Below are 19511 nucleotides of genomic sequence, written 5' to 3' on the forward strand. Positions count from 1 at the left end.
CTTAAACAGAAATGAAACTATATCTACCAGCAAGTAATTTAAACAAGCCGAAATGTTGTAAACCAAAGACTGCATAAGAACTTGAATAAAATGAGTCACAAAATAAAAGGTAAAACATGAATCCAAATCAACAAAAGCTGCTAACAAAAATAAAGGAAATGAAGTCCATGGAAGGCTTAAATCGTGACTGCCATGGGAAGATAGGCAGCACGGTTTGGCCCTCTTCCAAGCTTGTTTTGTGTGTTTAAACCATCAGACTTTCATATAAAATCATATAATAGATAAAGGAAATAAAGGAAGATGGAATTAGGATAAAATACAAAGGAAAAGCTAATAGAAGGATGATAAAACAATAGCTAAACTGTTGCTGCTACTTGGAGAAGAACAGAGCAGAAAAAATGGCGTTACACTTGGTGCCGTTCCTCCCTTTTTTGCAAGGCTTCTCCCCGTTATATGCATGAGTCTTGCGCATAAAAGTCTTCCCTTGGTGTTGTTTTTCCTCACCAAATGTCAAAGGAAGATGTATCAAAGTCAAGGTAAGATTAGAAAAAATGCAACCTCACGTTACAACCAAAAAAGTGCAAGAAGAAAAATTCAACGTATCCCCAGTTCGGCTTTCCATTTTTATTTTTTTGGTCCCCTTTTTAATGCTTGAAAATTATCACACTCTATTGTCAAAGACAGCCAACCAACTCTCTTGAAAATGGAACTATGCATCTGACAGCACATGCACTACTTTGGCGTTAATTTCTAGCACAACCAGTCACGTTTTCAGCTTGTTTCCTTCCCTTGTAATGCTGAACATGAGATAATCCACAAGTCTCCAACATTGGCCAATCATCATGCTGCTAAATGCCAAGTCAGCCAGCTCATATTCAGCTCAATTGTGCGCCTAATTGAAGAAAGTTTCTGGTTGCAACCAGTGACCACAATGCATATACTATTTAGTAAGACTTCACGTGGAATCTTTTTTATTCATGTTCTAGCTGTCTTCTTTTCTTTGTGCAGCGCCCTTGAGCTTTGTAAGTAAGAAATTTTCTAGTTACGATGCAGCCAGGTCACCTTCCTTTTATTAGCAAAAGCGTGCAACAAAAATCTGATGGAGCAGCTCATGCAAGCTCACCCCATGCAGGTCATATTCCCTATACGTAGCAGCTGTCATTTATTTATTCCATTGTGAGTCATCCCTTGATCATGCAAAGATGTCCAGCTATTGCCTTGATCTTTGGCCAACTCAGTACCAACCTCAGATCTCCAAATCATGATCAATAAGAAGGAAGCAGCAGCAGAATTGGAGAAGCTGCCAGCATCGAGGCGTCATTTATTTGGAGCAATTTTTGGTTGCATGTCCAGCTGGCTTCTTCTCCTTTCTTGCATGAATGTAACAACTATTTAGGTGTCTATCATTCACCAATAATATCTTCGTCGTAAGCCAATTGCACATTAAAGTTAGCAACCAATTGTGACAGCACCAATTTAGCAAAAAGAACCGTGATATGAAGCAATTAATTTTTGTGTTCTTGTGCCATGGACGCTTAACCAATTTAGTCACTCACATGTTAAGTCACTTTAATCATTTAAGTGACCTACACGATGGACAATTAAATAAAATTTGGTGGTAATTAAATTAAGTTGCTAAGAATGAAGAAAAATTAATCAAGTAATTGCCATAATTAAATCAGATAAGTTCTTAATAATTCTATAAAAATTAGAATTATCAATAATTGATAAATCTCATGCGCTTAGTTTAATGTCATGTTTGAATTGTCATGCATTGCTAATCATGCTTAAACCTAAACTCTAAACTCAAACCTTAAATCTAACCTTAGCCAAACCCTAAACTCAAATCTTAAACCTAAACCTGGACCTTAAACCCAAACCTTAAGTCTAAACCATAAATCAAAACCCTAATCACTAACATGCATTTGCATTCATTCATTTAATTAATTTATTGCTCATCTTTGCATGATTAATCATCACTTTCATAAATAATTTGGTACATTGATTTGCTCTTGTTTGTTATCATACATGCATTAGTATATTAATTGTCATTCTCATAAATACCCTTTTGCATCTATTCATAAAATTTTCTAATGTTAAAAAATTGTTTTGAAAATAAAGATTGTATTCCAAGAAAAAATTGTTTTTGAGACCTTGCCTAGATATAGGAAGGATTCTCAACAATTATCTTTTATAAATAATATTATCATTATTTTGATAGATCATCATAGAAATCCTAAAGTAAAGAAATATTTTTGAAATTTCACCTAAATACAAATTCCACCTAAATATAAGAGAGTTTAGAAAATTTTCTGATACTAAAAGGTTTCATTTTAATACAAATTATTTGCATTTTCATATAAATAAAAAATATGATTTTGCATAAATAAATGAAATTCAAAGAATTAACTATAAATATTAAAATTAAGACCATTTTTCTCCAAACTTAAGGATAGCATGCAATTAATTGGTATCATTTTTAAAATAAGCATTGTGGAGGTGCTAATTTTTTCACACACATAAACGAACTTCCAAACTCATCTCTGATTTCGAAGACCAAAAAATTTTTTTTGACAAATTTTAAACTAATTTTAAGGTTTTATTAAAAAGATAAATTTTTTATGTAGTTAATCGTACCTACCAAAAAATATTAGTGGCAATTTTCTACTTTTATTTTAAAATTCATCTAAATGGTTGGGTTCCTGAATTCGCACTTTGTGACATTTAATTTCTCTTATTCATTAAATTTATAATAAATATTACTATATATGAACAACGACAAAAATTGAACCTAACAGCAAAGCACAAGCTAATTTTTAATATTGTATTAATTTTGGATTTCTCTTTGGAACGTAACGCTTGTTCTTTTCTATCATATGTGAAGGGATGGTAACACATTTGCTTATAATTTAGCCCATATTAGTTGTAACTTGAAGTGCCTTTCATATGGTAATCTTAATTTATCTTCAGTTTTCAATGAATTTTTCATAAAAAAAAATTAAATTTATCTTGTAGTAATATAATTATTAATTATTAGTTTAAAAATAAAAAGCATTTCCATAAGATAAATATTTTAAACTTTAAAGCTTAATAGGTGTCTACATGGCACCCCACAAGCTTTAATTTTTCTTATTCTTTTAAAATAATTTTTGATTAAATAAAATTTCTTAAATAATAAAGTCAATGGAAGTGTACACGTAATGCCTTTAGTTTTTTCTTTTTCTATTTTTTGAATTAGATAAAATTTGTAACAAAATGAGCCAATAGATAAGGATGAGAAAATAATCAATATTCAATATGTTTCGATCCATCTTAATCTGATAGGGGATACCTTTTTAAAATCAGTATCGAATTGAGGCTTTTGTTTGAGGATTTTCGGGCGAGAAAGAAATATATACATATGGTATTTATCTACTTGAAGAAAGTATTCGATAAAGGTTGAGAGAGGTGTTTTGGTTGGCCTTAATGAAGAAAGAGTTTCTTTAAAATACATTAACATAACAAAAGATATATATCAAAGAGTTGTAACAAATGTAAAGACGTCTAGGGGCTTGACTGATAATTTTCCCATTACCTTATGATTGTATCAAGGCTTAGTACTAAGTCCATTTGTTTTTGCATTAGTTATGGATAAGCTCACTAGACATATCTAAGATAAGGTGTCATGGTGCATGTTATTTATCGATAATATAGTCTTAGTTGTTAAAACTAGTATCTTAATGCAATATTAAAATTATGGTGGCATATGTTAGAGTTTTGAGGCTTCAAATTGAGTCGATCTAAAATCAAATATGAAATATAAGTTTAGTAATCATAGGGAAATGAGTACTAATGTGATTAAATTGGATGGTAAGTAAGTACTAAAAAGTCATCATTTTCAATATTTAAGATCAATTATTAAGAAAAATAGTCATTTTCAATATTTAAGATTGATTATTTAGAGAGATACTAAGATAAAAAGGGATATAAATCATAGGATTCAAGCAGGATGGGTGAGGTGGTGAAGTGCATTGGGTTTGTTATATGAGCGTAACATACCTTTCAACTTAAAGGCATAGTTGTATAAGATAACTATAAGGCTTGTATTTTTATATGGGACTAAGTGTTGAGCTGTTAAGAAATAACATGAGAAAAAATGATCGTAGCGGGGATTAATATGCTTAGATGAATGTGTAATAAGACTAGAAGAGATAAAATTATAAATAAAGATATTCGAGAAAAATTAAAGGTAATCCAAATTAAGGAAAAGATGAAAGAGAGTCGTTTGAAATGGTTTGGATATATGAAACATAGGCCTATCTATGCGCCAGTTAGAAGAAATGAGTTTTTATATTTAGGAGAGACCAAAACGTTTAGAGTTAAACCACGAAATACATTGATAAAAATAATAAGAGATGATATAAGAGTTAAGGAAATAGATGAAAAAGGGGTGTTTGATAGAAATAAGCGACACAAGAAGATTAAAAACTATGACCTAACATAATTTTTTTTTTTTTTTTTGCCTTTCACATAGCTAACCCTAAAGTTATAAGATATAAGATTTAGTTTATTGTTATTGCTATTTTATTGAATTGATGTAGATCTAAATTTTAAATAGAAAAGGGTTCGGACTAAAAGTGAATTTAAGGTGCTCCACCCCTATCCATCTTGAAGTATGTATAAAAGTATATATTTTATTATTTATTTTATATTATATTTATATATATTATATTAATTAAGTTATTATTTGATATTTTAATTTAAAAGATTTACATTTTAAACTCAGTAGGTGTATCCATGTGACACCATATTAAGTTCTTTTTTTTTCAATTTTTTTCTTTTTCCACTTTTTAGGATTTTTTTAAAAGTTTTTAATTATATAAATTTATAAGAAAAGAAAGGACCAATAGAGGTATCCATATAATACTCATATTTGTTTTCCTTTCTTTTTTCTTTTTTTTAATTGGACAATTTTTTTTTCAAAAATGCTAATGGATAAGGAAAGTAAAACAATTTATATTCGACAAATTTTCATTCTTCGCAATCTAATATGGGGCAATCCATACTATTAATTCTGTTGATTTAGTCTTCTCCTGGGATTTACGATGTGGCACACCGCTTTGCTCTTTGTTTTCCATTTTTTTACCTTTGTCATTTGTTTTCTTTATTTTTTTAATTTCCATTTTAATTTTCTTTTTTACATTTTTAATAATTTTTGTTATTTAAAAAAATCGTACAAGATCCATTTTATATTATTGATTAAAAACATTTTTTTATTCTTTTCATTTTTTTAAAATTATGTAGTTTTTTTTAAAATGATATTGATAAAGATATCGACCTAGCATCTTGATTCATTTTTTTGTCTCCTTTTTGGTTTTTTTTTTTAGTTTTTTTTAAATGCACATTATAAATTTTATTCTTTTTTATTCTTTTAGACCTTTGCCACATATTAGCCTCTTTTGCCCTCTTCAACTCTTTTTTTTTAATTTTTATTTCTTTTTAATTGGTTATAGGTCATGAGTAAGCTATGTAAGTCTTTTTTTTAGGAAAATTATAAAATAGGTTATTGTAATAAAATTATTAATACTATAAATTTTATAAATATTAGAGAACAAATGGCATCTTTTTTTTTTTCTAAGTTTCCTTTTTACAAACACACCAATTTGGTCTTTAAAAAGGAAAGGGGGATACCCATACTATTAAAGTTTTAAACTTTTGATGAAATACTGGTGTTTATGTTGCACCCCTTCATGAGTGAATTTCATCTATGATCACTAAACTTTGACCAAAATCTATTTTAGTCACTGACTTTTAATTTTTCCTGTTAAAATCACTAAAGTTTATCTAGTGTGTCAAAACACTTAATATATTTTATCCAAATTATTTGATAGAAACATGAGGTGGCTATCATGTTAGTGCTTCATCATTTGCCATATCAACCAGCTAAACTTTTATAATTAAAATATACAATGGGATAATTAATTTTTCTAATCAAAATATAATTTTAGAATAATTACATCCACAAATGCCTATGTTCCATTGCATTCAACAAGTTAGGCAAAGCCTTGAAAATAAGTTCCACCCAAAGCATTTCTGGCTACAAGAAGTAAATCCCTCATTGCCTTTGTCGTTAGAGGCTACAAAGTGAAAACCCATAAGGTACTTTTTTCTATCTTTTTTTTGGTTTCTTAAACTGCAAAGGAAATATTCAAAATTTAAAGCATTAGTTTAATGTTGTTATGTCAAATAATATGGGAATTTGGTTGTTATATTGAGTTAGACTTCATCCAAAAAATTTTAATTTTTTAGCTGTGGTTTTAGAATTCAAATAAGTTAAAAATTTTATAAGCAAATTCGGTCCTTGGTATCAATCAATAGAGGTTGCAAAGTTTTAAAATGGATGAAAGAAAAATCTTTGGTAAGTCTCAAACCCTCTTAGTTCATGGTAAGTTAAGTTGGGTCACAAAATAAAGGTTAGTTTCACTTAGGCCCCAAAACAATGAAAAATCTGAAAATTCAAAGCTTTATTTTCTCACCTTTATCTAGTAATTAAACAAAGGTCTTATTCTTATACCGTTAATTACTTTCTTGCAATAATTTTTTAATTAAAATTTCCAATAATTTTAACTTTTATTAACCTTTTCTATCTTCGTGCTTTGAATAGGTGGACACATCAACCTATCTATGACATTTGGTCTCCTAGTGGCAAAGAAGTTCTCTTTAACTAGAGTCATTTTCTATATTATAATGCAATGGCTTGGCCTAATATGTGGTGATAGGGAAGTGAATGGAGGACAACGATCAAAATAGTATAAAAAGATGGCCAATGATTATATGGTAACTGCTTGAATTTTTCAAAGAAGGTAAAGAAAGAGAAAACTTAGAGAGAAAATTTTAAATGATTTTTTTGCTATTTATTGGTGTTTAATTAGCTGATGTGACGAATGATATGGCATGACATAATAACCACCTCATTTTTTTATCTATCAAATAATTTGGTTGAAATATGTTAAGTGACCAAATTTGGTACACTTAACAAACTTTAGTGACCTTAATGATACAAATTAATCTTCAATGACTTGGATGGGATTTTGGTCAAAGTTCATTGATAATGGATGAAATTTACTCCCCTTTCATTTCTTTCTTTCTTTCTTTTTTTTTTTAAATTGTATTTTCCTCTTTTGCATCTTTGAATTTAATTTTTTAATTAAATATATTTTTTAAAAATCAATGAAGGTAAGGATAAAAATAACTTGTGTTTGGTGATTTTTATTTAACCTAACTAATAGATGCATTTTTTAAAATTCAAAATCGAATCGAAGTTTTTTTTTTATAAATCGAGATTAGATCGAAACTAGAATTAAGGTGTTCCATATTGCCCCAAGTATATATGAAAATATTTTTTTATTTATTTAACTTTGCGTATGTGTTACCACACTACCGATCCTAAGCCCGGATAAAGTGAAGAGGGTTATGAAATGTTGACAGCTAGCATAAAACATAGTCAAACCATGATAAGAGAATAAACTAAGAATTTTCATTGGGTCGTCACCTCCCAATGACATGCTATATTTGAGACTAGTTGTAGTGTTAAATTGGCAAAGGTTGGTAAGTCATCGTCTGAAAGCGATGCGCTGCATCACGACTTAGGTGTAGTGTCAAATAAGCAAAGGTTCTCATATTTTAATGGACAAACATGAGTAAAAAAGCTAGTCCATATGGTAAGTTAAGTTTAGTTACGTGAAATATAAAATCATTAACTGGTAAGCTAAAAAAGATAGAAGAAGTAATGGCTAGGAGAGGAATTAATATTATGTGTCTTCAAGAAACTAAGTAGGTAAGGAAAACTACTAGAGAGATAAAAACATAGGGCTTTAAGCTTTGATACATAAGTGAAAAAGGAGTAGAAATGGAGTGGTTATGATCGTAGATAAGAATTTAAAGGATGACGTGATTGAGGTTAAAAAAAATAAAGATAAAGTTTTATATGTTAAACTTATATTAAGAGCAAAAATTGTTAATGTCATTAGTACTTACGCCCTACAAATAAGTTTGGATCAGGCAAGTAAGCAAAAATTTTGAGAAGATTTAGGTGATGTGGTACAAGCCATACCAAATGAAGAAAAGTTATTTATTGAAAGAGACATGAATGGTTATGTAGACAAGGATTATAGTGACTTTAAGATAGTGTATGGAAGATATAAATTTAAAGAAAAAAGTGATACTAAAGATAATATTCTAAAATTTGCTACTACATTTGACCTAACTATATTAAATTCCTATTTTAAGATAAGAGAATCACATTTGGTAATTAAATTTGGTGAAAGAACTTGTTGTAAGATTTGGTAGAACTCAAAGTCTCATTCTGGCTAGTAAGTATTTTTGAACTCAAAGTACCTTGGATACCTGTTTTAGGTTACTAAATTCAACCAAAAGAATTTAGGCATCTAAGGTAACTATTTAAGCCAAAATCCATGCATCCTTATGAAGTTGTATGTTTGTTGATGTTGATTGATCTTGATTTTAAGGAATTAAAATTTTAAAAATTTTAGTGCTTTAACTTTGTACATCATGTATAATTGCCTTTAATTGATATCAGAACTTTATCAATAGAGATTATACAATTTGTTATTGTGATGCAGAAGCCAAAAAATTAATTTTTTTTTATAATTTTTTCATTGGATTCTTTTAAAATATCAAATAATGATATCTTAGGGTGATTGGGTATAAATTTTATGATTTATGGATATAGTTTGCATGCTTAATGAATTTTTTGTTTGCCATTTGTCCATATTAAGAAAATTCTGCTATTGATATTGCAAAAATTGTTTCTCACTCTAGAGATATTATTTGGCTACAAAATTTAACACATAAAAATATAAATATTGATGATCATTGTGTAAAAGTTTTAAAATTTTTAGAGTTGATTTAGTCATTCAAAAGTTGATAACAAATTTATCATAGAAATCTGCCAATGGTAGCTAGGCATGTAAAATATGCATATGATGCATGGTTGCTCTAATATAATTATGGTAATTGGTTTTCTTAATGTAATTGGTATTCTTAAAAGTTAAGAGACTTTAAAAACTTACTCACTAAGATTTTAATGAAAATCTACTTGGTAATCGATATTGGGAATCTTAAAAAACTTGTTCACCAAGATTTCAAGATTTTCTTTCTTAATCACCAAGTTTAGTGGATTGTTTTTATAAAAGTCAAAGTACTTACTATTTATGATTCAAGAATCATGACCAAAGGCATAAAAAAGTATGAGAAAAAGTTTAGAACTCTTAGATGGTGGCTAGTAGGGGCGACATAACAAAATATGGCTTAAACTACCTAGTTTCCATAAAAACTACCTAGCAATAACTTGCTTTCCTTCTTGGATAGGTTTTCAACAAAGCCCTAGATTAGTGCTATTTCTTGTTGAATTTGGATTCCTAAATAGTTTGGGTTTGAGAAATAAGATTTCATTTAAAACCTAAATTGAATTGGATTTTCTAAATTGTTTAGAACTTCTAAATATAAGAAGCTATTTCACTACAATACCTAGTTGGACTAGGAAAATCCCAATGCATGTAATTTCACTTAATTTTAATTAATTAACATTCCTAAATGGTTTAGAGTGATGTTGACCATGTTACATTAAAATTCAAGTAAAATTTTGATTCTTTAATTATTTAAAAAAATTATGATTGTAAATTACATGTTCCTAAGATAATAGTTAGACATATTTAGCCAGCTAAACATGTCTATGCCTTGCATCTCATTGAGTTAGATTGACAATTGATTTATGATATTAATATTCATTCAAAAAATAAATGTGCAAGTTCATGATGATTGTTATAGTAAGCATATTAGTTATGAGATAAATACCATACATGCTATATTGATTTATTATTATACATGCCAGAATTTATATGTGATAAATGCCGTGTATAATTGTGAGATGCATAATAAGATTATATGTGTTAAATATATGATGAATTCTTATGCATGCTTGATGAGACCTATGATGAATCAAAAATCCTTTTTGATAATTATTTAAGTCTTAATGTCTTCCATTAACATAAACAACTGAACTTTCTACTAGCGGGGCTTGTTGAGATAAAACTTAAGGCACTCATTATTCAAATAAGGTTGTGATATCGTTAATGGGTCTTACGTAACTATTATTCTATTATTCGGATGCAAAATACTTAACCATATAATGATAGAGGCAATAATTATGCGAATCACATAAGATGTGATTAGATAAGAAGTTATCACCTAATTGATTTAAGAGTCATATGGAGATGTGATTGATAAATAAGTTAGCTACTTAGCTTACTTATCATGACTTGTTGAGACAAACCTCAAGGTTATGATAAACTAAATGGGATCCTATCCCATTAAAATATATGAGTTTTTTAAATTAATAATAAGGGCTATTGATTTGATTAAAATAGTGGAAGCAACCAATGTATAGATTTGGACATTGTCTCTATTGGTATTGAACAATATGACTGATAATTGCTAAATTTTATAGGTTACAAAATTAAGTAATAATTTGTCACTTTGTAGTATATTTGATGCTAACAAGCTCACAGGGCCTACCTTCAATGCTTGATATCGCAATTTAAAGCTTGTCCTAAGGTAAGAGAAAATGCTTTATGTTTCTGATGAACCAATTTTATAGGAAACAGATGCTAGTGCTGATGATGCAGTGTGGCGAGTTTATGAAACCTTTAAAAACTATGTTAATAAAGCCGTATGTATCATGGTGGCTAACATGATCCTTAAGTTGCAAAGGTAACATGAGAATATGGATACTTCAACAATTATTAATACATCTTAAAGAATTGTTTGACAAATAAAGACGGACTTAGAGGTTTGAGACTTATAAGGAATTATTTTGAATAGTGATGTTTAAGAGCACTTCGATCAAATTGCATTGTCTTAAAATGATCAATTAGGTTGAGAAACTTGGATAATTGAGATTCGTAATGGATTATAAGTTAAGTGTTGACTTGATCTTGTCATCTCTTTCTAGTAGCTTTTCAGAATTTATAATGAACTTCAATATGCATTTGATGAAAGTAACAATACCACAATTGATGAATATGCTTGACACTCTTGAAAATTTCATCAAGAATCAAAAGCTTAAGGCTCTTCTAATTTCTTCATCTAAGGCCAAGAAAAAGTTAGCTAAAAAGAAAAAAAGTAATAACGTTAATAAGAAAAAGGATGCAAGCAAAGCAATCAGGCTTACTAGCAATATCAAAAAGGATAAAGGTGTATGTCACCATTGAGGTAAGGATGGTTATTGAAAAAGGAATTGCAAGGTTTACTTGGCAAGCTTGAAAGAGAAAATGTTTAAAAAGATTTTTATTTCAGGTATGTTTATGATTAAGATTAATCTATCTCTTCTTGACACATCTTATTCGGCATTGGATACCAGATATGGTTTTTACTTATGTAATGACATACAGGGGCTAAAGAATAGTAGATGCCTAGAAAAAAGAGAAATGTGATTGCGTGTTAGAAATGACACAAGTGTTGTTACCTATGTCGTAGGGACTTATTATTACTGTTATCTTCTATTTTAGTTTTAAAACTAAAAAATTGTTATTTTGTCTTTGTCATAACTTGAAACATCATTTCAGTTTATTATTTAAGTATGAATGATGGATATTCATTTAATATTAAAGGCAATTGTTATTCTTTCTATTTAAATGATGTGTTTTATAACATAGGAATGTATGATAATGGCTTATATGTTCTTAAATTAAACAATGATGTTTTCAATATAAATATCAAGAAGGCTAAATTAGATAAACTGAATTAATCTTACCTGTGGCATTATAGGCTCGATCATATCAATGAAACAAAAATAAAAAAGTTACATAAACAATGATATATTGATCCTTTTGATTATGAATTATATGAAACTTGAGAATCATGTTTGCTTAGAAAGATGGCCAAATTACCTTTTTACTGAAAAAAAAAAAAAAGCCAGTGTAGTTTTTAGACTAATACATTCAAATGTATATGACCTAATAAACATAAATGCTAGAAGAGAATACTCATATTTCATTACATTCATTGATGATCATATAAGATATAGTTATGTGTATTTAATGAAACATTAGTCTGAATATTTTGAAAAGTTTAAAGAATTTAGAGTGGAGGTTGAAAAGAAAATTGTAAAAGTATCATGATACTTAGATCTAATTGGGATCATGAATACTTAAGCCATGATATTCTAGATTATCTAAAAAAGAATTGGATTCTCTTTCAATAGACTCCACCTGGAACACCATAACACATTAGAGTTTTTTAGATGAGAAATAGAACCTTATTGGACATGGTTTGATCCATGATTATCAATTCAAATCTTCCTATATCTTTCTAGGGTTATGTACTTGAAATAGCTACTTATCTTCTAGATATAGGTTTATTTAAATCCGTTGACAAGACACCATATGAGATGTGAAAAGGTAAAAGATCTAACTTGTCACACATAAAGACTTGGGGATGTGATACTTATATAAAACATGCATAAGCTGACAAACTTGGAGTTAGATTGATTAAGTGTAAATTTGTAAGATATCTAAAGAAAAAAATAAAAGATATTTATTTTTAGACATGTTGTCTTCTTAGAAAAAGAGCTTATCCTTGAAAAGAATAATAAGAGTATAGTAGAACTTGAAAAAGTTCAAGAAGTACAAATTGACACAAAAATGAAACTTAAGCCAATAACTAGGGCATTCGATGCACAGTTGAAAAATCAAAGTACATAAGAACTCCCTAAGTCAAGTAAAACTCGCCAAGCTCCAGAGAGATACAAATTTTTCATAGACAAGAATGAATGGATCATAAATGATGATCATACTACCTATCAAGAAGCAATGTTGGACATTAATTCTAAAAAATGACATGAGGCTATGAAATTTGAAATGAAATCCATGTATATAAACCAAGTATGAATTTTGGTAAAACCACCCAAAGGGATAAGACCTATAGGGTCCAAATGGGTTTTCAAGAAGAAAACTAACATGGATGGCAATGTACAAATGTACAAAGTTAGGCTAGTTGCAAAAGGTTATAATAAAAAATAATGAGTTGATTTTGATGAAACTTTTTCACCAATCGCCATGTTAAAATTCATTAGAATTTTGCTTACTATTGCCACATACCATGACTATGACATATGACAAATAGATGTCAAAATGGTATTCCTTAATAGAAATTTGCAAGAAGATGTGTACATGACACAACCCAAGGGTTTTGAATCCATAAAAAATACTGATGTGGTGTGTGAGCTTCAAAGGTCTATTTATGGACTTAAGTAAGCATCAAGGAGTTGGAATATACATTTTGTTGAAGTAATTATAGAATTTAGATTCATCAAAAATTTTGATGAACCTTGCGTATACAAGAAGATAATTAGAAGTGGAATAATTTTCATAATGCTATATATAGATGACATATTGTTTATAAAAAATGATATACCCATGCTACAATCTACCATGATTTGTTATCAAATAAGTTCTCCATGAAAGATTTGAGAAAAGCAATATATGTGTTAGGCATAAAGATCTATAGTGATAGATTAAAAATGTTGCTTGGTATTTCATAATCCAGATACATAAACAAAAGTACTAATAAGGTTTAGCATAGAAAAATTTAAAAAAAGGATTTTTGCTAGTGTCGTATGGCATAAATCTTTTTAAGGACATGTGTCCTAAGACACAAATTGAGAAAGATAGCATGAATAAAGTTTTATATGCTTCAACAATTGAATTTATTATGTATGTAATGATATGTACAAAACTGATATCTCATATACTTTAAGCATAACAAGTAGATATCAAGCAAATTTAAGTAAATGTCATTAGAAGACAGTGAAAACAATCCTTAAGTATTTGAAAAAAACTAAGGATATGTTTTTTATCTATGATGGAACCAAATTCCTTGTTGAGGGTTATTGTGACGTAAGCTTTTAATCCAACAATGATGATAGCAAGTTTTAAAGTGGCTATATTTTTACTCTAAATAAAGGAGTATTTAGTTGGAAAAGTTCAAACAGAGTATAACTATAGCCTTTGCAATTGAAGCTGAATACATCTTTGCATCTTAGGTAACAAAAACGACAATTTGGACTAAGAAGTTTATAATTGAACTAAACATTATTCCTAACATTGTTGATCCAATAATAGTCTATTGCGACAATAATAGAGTTATTGCTCAAACCAAAGAACCAAGATCTTATCAAAGATCTAAACATGTATTGAAATGATACATCTCATTAATGATTTTGTTTCTATAGGTGATGTTAAAATTAAATGAGTACTTACTAAGGATAACATTAATGATCCTTTTACTAAAGCTATATCCTAGCAGAAATATGATAAGCATGTAGTCAAATATAGTCCTAGATACATGAATGATTGGCTTTAATGTAAGTGAAAGATTGTTGGTATTTGCCCTTCAAGCCAAATCATATTTTAGCTAAGACATTTTCATATTTGTAGTACTTTTATATTTGATATCTTATAAAGTCATTCCTTTATCATTGAGCTTGTATACATATATTTCAATGTTGATATTTATATGATAAAGTTCTCAAAATATAAATAAAGCTTTGTAAGGAAATTACAATGAGATTGTAATTATGAAATCATCATTGCATAAAAGCTATATGTTTTAAAATTGTTCCTAGTCAATACTCTCAATAAGAAGACATTGACAAAAGCTATTGAGACTAGCACATGATTATGTTTTTACTTATAAAGCAAGTAACCAATCTCATAAGTTAAAGTTTGAATAAACTTGAGTTAACATGTAGATGTTTATTGTAAGAACAAGTTCACTGAATAAGAACAGATATGAGAATCCTATATGGTAGTTCACATAGTGTTTATAATTACATTTTCATGTGATGGTTGTATAAGTGATCTTTTAACTTGAGATTACTTATAATTTTATATGATGAATGTTATACTTTGACTTTACTTTACTTTACTTATGGTTTTAACCAAAAATACTTTAGTCAAGTATTGTTAGGTATAACATGAGGCATATGAAGATGTATAAAGTAATCAAAATGGGATTCATTACCTTATTTGATCAAGAGAGTATCTCAACTAGTCTTAGTTGAATCTTTGACCAAAGTGAAATAATATTTTAGAATTGTTTTAAAACTTACTAATGAGTTAATGTCAAGGATAAGATTTAATTTGGTTAACAAGATTTAATAGACACCAAATCATACTCAATGTTCAAATAGAGATATTATGTGATAAGAGGATATTAATTATACACAAAGACTATTCATGGATAGGTTATCAAGTCATATTAACTTTTCTTTAGTAATTGGGGGTCATGGCAATAAAGCTGACATTGATCATGATCCATAAATATATAATTGGCTAATTAGAGAATTGGTGATGAAGATAAAAAGTTTGTTTAATCCATGTCAAATATTAAGGTTTACAATGTTCATGTTTATTGCTAACATGCTAAAAAATCTAATGAGTCATACATATAGGACAATTGTGAAAAATTAAAATTGAAACAAAATAAGTTGAACTTAGTTTGATTTTGTTATTACCAAAAATAGAGGAAATAAAAACAAGAGAAGAGTTTTCTTTGTTTGGTACATTCGACTAACATAGGGTTAATTGTGAAAATTTATATTCCAAGGTTTAAACCTAATATGGTTGTATGCATTCCTTATAAAAAGAACATCAAGCTACCCCTTCTTGGAATAAGTAATAAGAAAAAGAAGTTTCACTCAAGAAAATACAAGAGGTCTTGAAAACGCTTACAAGTTATAGTATAGTTTTAAGTTCAACCAAACCTTAGAAAAGGTTTCTTCACAAGAGTTCATGTGGATCACTATTAAAGGTTGAAAACTTAGGTAACTTCTTGGCTTGGAATCTATTTGAAAGATCACCAAGTTGAATCAAAAGAGTTTCAACATCTAAGGTAAGCACCTAAGCCGAAACCTACACATGCTTATGAAATTATTTGTTTGTATAAAGTTATAGATTGATCTTGGTTTTAGAGAATTAAATTTTTTTAAAATTTTCATTGCTTTAACTTTGATAATGATACATAATTTCCTTCAAACTGATCTTTTTAACAAAATTTGATGTATTTAAAAAATGCTAGAATAATGAAGAAAAAGTACTCTAATACTTATATACAAGAATAAAGGTGATATATACAATTATTCGAACTATTAAGAAATATAGCTTATGAGTCATATTATGAAATTTTGAAAAGAGTAATCGAATATAGGTTACAACATGAGGTCACTATTTCAAAAAATAATTTGGGTTTATGTTAAGGTGCTCTATAATAGAGGCCTTTCACGTAATGAGGCTTATATTAAAGAGTTTTCGAGTAAGAAAGAAAAATCTACATATAACATTTATCTACTTGGAGAAAGCATATAATAAAGTTTTTTGAAAGGTGCTTTGGTGTGTTTTAATGAAGAAATGAGTTTCTTTAAAGTATATTAACATAATTAAATATATGTATGAAAAATTTGTAACAAATGTGAAGACAGTTGGGGACATAATTGATAACTTTCCCATTACCTTAAGAATGTATCAAGGCTTAACACTAAGTCCATTTCCTTTTGAATTAGTTATGGACAAGCTCATTAGATACATCTAAGATAAAATACGATGGTGTATGTTATTTACCGATATTATAGTTTTAGTTGCAAAAATTAGTGATGATCTTAATGCAAAATTAGAATTATAGATGCATACATTTGACTCTCGAGGTTTTAAATTGAGTAGATTTAAAATTGAATGTATGAAATATAAGTTTAGTAATCATAAAGAAGCGAGTGCTAGTTTGATTAAATTAGATGGTAAGGTAGTACCAAAGAATAATCATTTCAATACTTGGAATCAATCATTTAGAGTGATACTGAGATAAAAAGATATATAAATAATATGATTTAAGTAGGATATATGAGGTGGTTAAGTGTGTCTGTATGCTGTGTGATTGTAATATACCTTTAAAGTTAAAGATGATGTTGTATAAAGTAATTGTAAGGCTTGTGTTGCTTTATGAAACTGAGTGTTGAGCTGTTAAGAAACAATATGAGAAGAAAACGAGCATAGATGAAATAAAGATGCTTAGATGGATGATTGGTAAGATTAGAAAAGACAAAATTAGAAATAAAGAGATTCGAGTAAAAATAAAAGTAGTCCAAATTTAGGAAAATATGAAAGATGATCATTTGAGATAGTTTGGACATGTGAAATGTATACCTATCTACACACCAATTAGGAAAAATGAACTTATAAATTTATGAGAGACGAAAACTTTTAAATATAGACAACAAAAGACGTAGATGCAAGTTATAAGAAATGATATAAGGTTTAAGGAAATAGATGAAAAAATTATTGTCGATAGAAATGAGTGGTACAAAAATATTTAAAGTTTATGACTTAACGTGATTCATTATTTAACTTTGCATATAGTTGACCTCAGAGTTATAAGAAATAAGACTTAGTTTTTATTATTGTTGTATTTAATTTATATTTATATATTATACTAATAAAATTATTATTTAATACTTTAATTTAATAAAATACTTAATTATATATAATTAAGATATAATTTATATTAAAATTTTGTTATAGAGATTATACACAATTAAAATGATTAAATTTAGGTTAAAAACGGTTTATATATAGCTAGGTTAGGATCAATTATCAAAAAGTCATAATTCGATATTACTTAAGAATTTGAGTCAAATTGAATTATTAGAAAAAGTCAGGTTAGAATTGAGAAGTATACACCACATCGATTTGATCTGTTATGATATTTAAATTGAGATGTTCTTCTGGTACTTTATTTAGTATTTTGTAAAAAATAATAATAATAAAATTAAAAATAACAAAACATTTCATATTTAATGGATTTTAATTCATCGCTATACAAAAAAAATTGTTTTATAAATTCAAGATCGAATTGAACATTTAAAAAAAAAAAACAAGATTAAATCAAAGCAACACATAAATCTATAATACTATAAATTAAAAGTATCCCAAAAGATCTTAGGTAATAATAGCTAGCCAATATTATAAAATTACTATTTTATCCCTATTCAATATTATAAAATAATATGTGTAATTCAACCACTGCTATTTAGGATGAGTGAAAAACTGAAAATGTTAGATACAAAGCAATAAAGTTTTGATTAGAAATTAAAAATCCTATAAAAAAAGGAAGTCACTAGTGAAATATACATTCATAACAACTACTATTCAAAAATGCTAAGAAAAGCAAAAGAAATTTGAATTTTTTTAAAACTGAACTGGAATAAAAAATTATAAAAATAAACTCAAGCTCCATAACTAAAAAAAACACAAAATCAAATTTCATTGAGAAATTAAAGAAAAAATAATCCAAAACTTATACCCAAAATGAAGCTACTAATCATAACAAATGTATCACAAAACTCTAAAAAGTGGCAAAAAAATTACAAAAGTAAAAAAAGCATATTTTCTACTTAAAAATCAAAAACCTAAAATGAAAACAGAAAGAGCAATTCTTGAATAAAAAGAAAATAACCAAAAAAAAGGTAAGAAAAAAAAAAGAGAAGAGATTTTGGAATCTTTTGAAATTTTCAAATAGAGAGACAAGAAAAGAAAAAAAAAATGATGATACAAAAGATGGGAAAGAAATTAAAAAAAAAAAGGAAAAAAAGGAAAAACAAAAAGTTGAGACAAGAGAGAAGGTGTTGGAAGGGTTAGATAGAGAATAGGGACGTGTAAAAGTAAGAAAATATTGTATTTACATCTTGAGTTTTTTAATGTTAGGTTTAGGTTCTAAAACGAAGTAATTTTGTGTATCAAGAAAATAAAAAATTGAATCAGATCATCAATCTAAATTAAATCGGGTCGGAGTTAATTTAGAAGTTGATTAATTTAAATAGTGCTAGTCGATTGAAAATTTAACCCCAAATTTTTTTAAAAAATAAATTAACCTATTTATGAATGATGTTCTAACTCTTTTACAATTATTGTTTGGACTTAAAAATTTTGTACTAAATCCAATAACAAATTAAATATTTAATAATCTATTTTTTTTTTTTTGCTTATTTAATCTTTATTTCTACATGAATTAAATTTCTCAATTACTTATTGGCCAAAAGAATTATCAATTGCTTTTATAAATAAAAAGGGTAAAAATAAAAACTAAATGTAATAATTTATTAAATAAATTAAATGTAAAAAACTATTGAAGAAAATTCCTTTTAATTAAAAGAATTTGACAACATAAAAATTAATATACTTTTATATCATAAATAAAAATATATGTTAAGATATATAATAAAATATAAATATTTTAAAATAATATAAATCAACTTACAAAAACATTTTTATTATCTAATTGGTAAATAAGTAATTTTTATTATTTAAGTTCTATAATTTAAAAATATAATTATGTTAACATCAGTGCATATATTAAAATATACAAAAATAAAAGTTATTTAAATGAATAATTAATATTTATAT

Source organism: Durio zibethinus, chromosome 18, assembly GCF_047325235.1.
Source record: "Durio zibethinus cultivar Kanyao isolate XHJ-2024 chromosome 18, ASM4732523v1, whole genome shotgun sequence".
Taxonomy (NCBI): Eukaryota; Viridiplantae; Streptophyta; class Magnoliopsida; order Malvales; family Malvaceae; genus Durio; species Durio zibethinus.